The 5,447-nt window shown below is 42.0% G+C and overlaps 2 long non-coding RNA genes across 2 annotated transcripts; one reads left to right on the top strand and one right to left on the bottom strand.

Moving 5' to 3' along the window:
- Positions 1 to 275: 275 nt before the first annotated feature.
- LOC141363723 (uncharacterized) lies at positions 276 to 3,092 on the top strand. Its single transcript, XR_012369303.1, has 2 exons — positions 276 to 1,111; positions 1,247 to 3,092. It is a non-coding gene; the product is annotated as an uncharacterized lncRNA (long non-coding RNA).
- Positions 1,088 to 3,166, bottom strand: LOC141363722 (uncharacterized). The gene is made up of 3 exons (XR_012369302.1): positions 2,835 to 3,166; positions 1,504 to 2,617; positions 1,088 to 1,407 (listed from the first exon to the last, which is right to left on the bottom strand). It is a non-coding gene; the product is annotated as an uncharacterized lncRNA (long non-coding RNA).
- Positions 3,167 to 5,447: the final 2,281 nt, after the last annotated feature.

The following is a 5,447-nucleotide window of genomic DNA, read 5'->3' on the forward strand; positions in this document are numbered from 1 at the left end:
CTTTCACACCTGGCTTCATGTGTTTTATTAAACTGTAAAATCAGATTGGATGAATTGCATTTGTAACTGTTGTGCGTTTAAACAGTGATAAAGGGACACCTGTGAATGTATTCATATTGCTTAGTGACTGTGATATAATCTTTTAATTTATGACAATACATTTGATGAATGTTCTACTTCTGATATTTATTATTTGATACTAGATGCATTAAAATTTAATAAATGAAAAGCTTTATAAATGTAAAAGCATAACACATTAGTTCAGGAGAAATTTAAAGCAACACTAAAGAGTTTTTGCTCTTTGCTCCCCCTACAGGTTGGAAGCAGAATTGTCCATTACCACTGTCGTAAATAATTTAGCCTACTGCAGCAAAGCTGGCTCTGATTGGATTGTAGGTCTGCCGTAAAGCAAGTTTTTGTTGTTTTCACTCGAACTACAGTGCGGTTTTGGCTGATAGAGGGCTGCAAAGCGAATGTGAAAGTGACGTTCACCCTGTTTCGAGTGGATGAACGACTGAAACTTTTTTGAAAACGTTATTTTAAGGTAAAAAAACCTCTTAAGTGTTGCTTTAACTAAGCAGATGTGAAGAGTTCACACCAGCCGTGATTGAGGTGTCAAATTCGCGTCTACCGCATCTAGTTTGCCGCTTTAACATTTTGAGTTTACTCGCTTCATTCACGCATTAAATATTAGTCATTGAGACATTCACGTGGAAATTCACGTCATGGGAGGGGTTCCTGCGACTCCACTCGCTTCCTGATATCACGTTACTACTAGACAAGCCACTGATTGGTTAACGTGGCACGTTTTTCCGCCAAAGTTCACATTTTTCAACTTGCACGTTTCCCGCAGCAACGCTCAATTCATGCCATTCGCAACTTGAGACGTGCGAATGAGGCAGAATTGTGTCTATGTCACAAGGTGACGATCTTTAGGGGCGGAACCAAAAGTTGGGAATTTTGGTTCCGCCCGGAAGTGTTCCACCCGGACTGGAAAGAGAAAACACCGGAACTTCCGGTAGCGCTGCGAGGAAGAAAATCGGCAAATTGAGTACAGCTGTGGCTAGTTAAGAACAGCGGTCGGCGATTGGAGGATACGCCGAACCAAACGGTATTTAAGACCAACTTTAATCACAGCTGGGGTGCTTTTTGTGACTGTTGGACGTGTGACTGTTTGCATTGTGCAGGTTCACTCAACGCGCTACTGGTGGCGGTCGGACTCTCTCTCTCTCTCTAGTTAAAACAGACGCTTTGAAGTAAGTGTAAACCTTATAGGTTGAAAGACGAATGTAAACAGCGAAGTTGAAGACACATTAAGAGGAGAAACAACGGAGTTGTGTGAGTACTCACCGTGGAGAAATTGTAGAAGTGTTTTGAAGAGATGTACTGTTGCAGTATTGATGATTGCTGATCGAAGGGAACGGAGGAAAAGGAGGGAGAGAAACATTTTGAGTTGTTGAGTGAGTAACCGTATTGCTGTGCAACCACTGTGTATTTACTAACCTGTCTTCTAGCAAATACCTCCGGGAAAACAAGGGAGAGCGGCCCTACCCCTAGGGAAGCGTGGTGGGTGAGCCGAGGAGGTTCTTTTGATCGAAGCCAGCCACAGTGACGAGACCACCACTAAGGCCGCGAGATCCATTGCAAATCGAACTCGGGCAAAGTGGGCGAAGACGGGCGTCCTTTATGTGTACACGATTGTGGTGGGTGAGTCTTTGTGCTGTGGAATTTTCACTCTAGCGTGGTGCTGTGTAGTGTGCTGTGTATTGCTGTGTGTCTCTTGCTAGACAAACCCCCGCCTTCATACACTTTGTCTGGGAGAACGAAGAGGCTGTCGGCAGAGGTGGAACCCTATTATACTGTACGTGTGAGTGTGCTTCTAGTTACGAGTAACGGAGTGGTGGCCGGAAACGAGTCCTGTCGAGACAATTGGGGGTTTGAGAGAGCGGCGGCGAAGAGCTGGGAAAACCAGTGGATACGTGAGTACAACAAAGGCATGCTATTGTGGATATTTTGATGCTACGAAATACTTACTGTTGCAGAGAACGTGGTGTAGGAAATTCCGCCCATCCCGAGGTCCCTACAAAAGGGCGCCCCTGTCCGGTGGAAGATCGCCTAACGGTGACGTGAGAGGGCAGCGCTTGGCCTTGGTGCGACGGTGCGACGAGTACACCCCTCTGTGACAACACGCTCGTCGAGAGGGTCCGCCCCCGACGTTATATGGATACTGCATGTCCCACTTGATCCAATTGCGAGTATCGTAAGTCCGCCGTGCTCACTTTTTGCAACTAAATAACCCCAGGCCTGTGATTCGAATTTGAACAGGAAGGCACCGCATCCAGCTGCTGTCTGTGGAGAGAGGAAGAGAGAAAGTGAACACCAGAGAAAACGAACCGAACGAACCTCATACTTACCGTAGGCTGTGTGCAGCGAAGAGGTGAGAGCCAAGCTGAATTAACTGTGTCTTGTGTCCCAGCGGCTGTCTGTGGAGAGAGGAAGAGAGAAAGTGAACACCAGAGAAAACGAACCGAACGAACCTCATACTTACCGTAGGCTGTGTGCAGCGAAGAGGTGAGAGCCAAGCTGAATTAACTGTGTCTTGTGTCCCAGCTGCTGTCTGTGGAGAGAGGAAGAGAGAAAGTGAACACCAGAGAAAACGAACCGAACGAACCTCATACTTACCGTAGGCTGTGTGCAGCGAAGAGGTGAGAGAGCCAAGCTGAATTAACTGTGTTTTGTGCCCCAGCTGCTGCCTGTGGAGAGAGAAAGAGAGGAAGTGAACACTAGAGGAAACAAACGGAGAAAGGTACGCAGGCAGTGAAGAGTCCATTTACCAGTCTTACGAATATTTATTTTTGCCTCCAGGAAGAAGGAGGGCGCCACGGCTAGCAGGGACCAGGTTGGAGCCTGACGTTTCCCTTCCCCCGACTTAAGGGGGTTTTACATCCCCGCTGCCCCTTGCCCCTGCCTGACCCAGTAAAACAGACCCCCTGGAGGGAAGAGCCCGAAGAACATTTTAGTTTTAAATTGCCCTTTCCCCAATTCCCCATTCTTTTTAAATATTTAATAAATAAAGATTGTTTTAACTTTTACCTGCTCTCGTTGTTGTTTGGTCATTGGGTTGGCTTTGGGGACCTCCTCGAGGTGGAAGTTGAGAAGGGGCGTGGCTTTAGTTAAAGCACAGCCAGCCCCTGGGTGTGACATCTACAGTAAACACCTCATTCGCGCCAGGAGACCTCCAGACGTGCGTCAACGCGTCTTCACATTGACTTATCATTGAAATCACTTGAGCTTGTTGCCTCTACCGCGACTGGTGTGAATGCAGCATAAGTGCGTCTGACATGTTTTTTGTAAATTAAGCATTTTTATCAGGTTCTTATGTTTAAGTTCATTCATTTCACTTTAACTTTTTCTTGGCCATTGATGAGTTATCTCGTCAATTAAAAGAAGTTGCTTCCCTGCCAATGACGAGTTTTATGGCGAACTATACATCCACTATTATCTACTAGGTGGCGCTCTTACAAAACACTAAAGCATCCACTAATCCAAAAACAGTAAAAACTTTTTTGATCATTGTTTTTAATCTGATTTCTTGCAAAAGTCCTTTACAAATTGCAATTATCTCAGCTTTTTTGCTTAAGATTTGATATTTTTGAAGAAACCTATAAATACCACTTCAGTCATTTATTTAGTATTTAACTCTTTTCCCGCCATTGACGAGTTAACTCGTCAATTAAGAGAAGATGCTTTCCTGCCAATGACGAGTATTTCCAGCAATCCGCAATACCGCAATTATCCACCAGGTGGTCCTTATAAAACACGGAAGTATCGCCCTAGGTCAAACAGCTGTATGTCTGTGTATGTTTTGAGGACCGGTCTGCATCTGATCTCTATCAAAAGTCGTTCACAAAAATGGAATTATCTCAGCTTTTTGCTTTTTTCAAAATTTGGTATTTTTGAAGAAACCTACTCATATTTGAGAGGTGATAAAAAGAGAATAAAGAGTAAGAGTTAACAATTGTGACAGTTGTCTTTCGCTGCGAAACCCTCCAAGTACATTCAAAAATCTAAAAAAAAGTCTTCAGTTATTGTCCTTTCTGAAAAAATATTGTAAAAAATGTAGATAAATATTTCATATATTTTAAACATCCTTTAACCGGGTAAACACTATTGTACCTTGACGTACTGTACGCGCACAGTAATTCATCCAATATTTCTTCATTGCACTTAAATTCTGGCAACAATTTCTGAATGGCCTGAGGCCAGGATTAAGCAGATTTAAAGTGAAAGTATTTGATGAGCGTAAATGTGCCGAGAGCATTCAGTTTTTTCCTTATCTTATTTTTGATGGAGGTAGCGTATAGCAGCTTTTGCATCTGAGCACTTCATATAGCCTTCAACTTTCCTCACCTTAATTTGAAAATGATCAGCTGGACACATATGGTGTTTCTTTTCATTGATGCTTTTAAAAGCTTGTTCACAGATCCATGTCTGTTTAAATAATGTTTATCTTGGTTTAAAGAGAAAAGTGGACAAATCCTTCCCAAGACCCACAAATCACTGGTGACCTTTTCTCAGTTTTCTTCCCTCTTTGCGAATGTTTTCACGGCTGTGTCCGTTTGGCTGTCGGTTTGTTCTGAGGTGCTGCTTTTATTGGTCTCTCCCTTGCCGCCTGTAATAATTCGAATGAAGCACATTTTAGAGTTTCAACATCTGTTAACAGCTGCACAGAAATTAATTAAGAGAGAGTTTAACACTAAATATCATAAAACTATATTACCAGTCACCTTTTCCTCATATAAACAGCATCCTTTGGAGTGTTTAATGTTGCCACAATTGTACAAAATTGGAAAATAATTGATCCCTCAGCATCTTGGTTGCTGGCAGGAAAAAATGTAAGCAGTTTTAAGGGCTAAAGAGCATTGAGCTCTTACAGACAGATTTTGATGATATTCTTTTTTTGTATTATGTACCTCAAATGCCACCGTAAAGCTATTTAAAGGAATAGTCAATTTTCTTAAAAGAAAAATCCAGAAAATTTACTCACCACCATGTCATCCAAAATGTTGATGTCTTTCTTTTTTCAGTCGAGAAGAAACTATGTTGTTGTTGTTTTTTTTGAGGAAAACATTCCAGGATTTTTCTCATTTAAAAAACTGTTACGTGTTGAGTTAAGGGTTAAGTGTTGGTGTCCATTAAAGTCCATTAAAATGAGAAAAATCCTGGAATGTTTTCCTCCAAAAAACATAATTTCTTCCCGACTGAACAAAGAACTACATCAACACTTTGGATGACATGGTGGTGAGTAAATTATCTTGATTTTTTTTAAGAAAATGGACTAATCCTTTAATGTGTGTATTTGCTATTTTATAAAACACAAAATCTGTCTGTTGTTTTGAACAACTGCAATTATTCATTTGTTATTTTAAACTATCGACAATACTAAT

This window comes from Misgurnus anguillicaudatus, chromosome 4, assembly GCF_027580225.2.
Source record: "Misgurnus anguillicaudatus chromosome 4, ASM2758022v2, whole genome shotgun sequence".
NCBI lineage: Eukaryota > Metazoa > Chordata > Actinopteri > Cypriniformes > Cobitidae > Misgurnus > Misgurnus anguillicaudatus.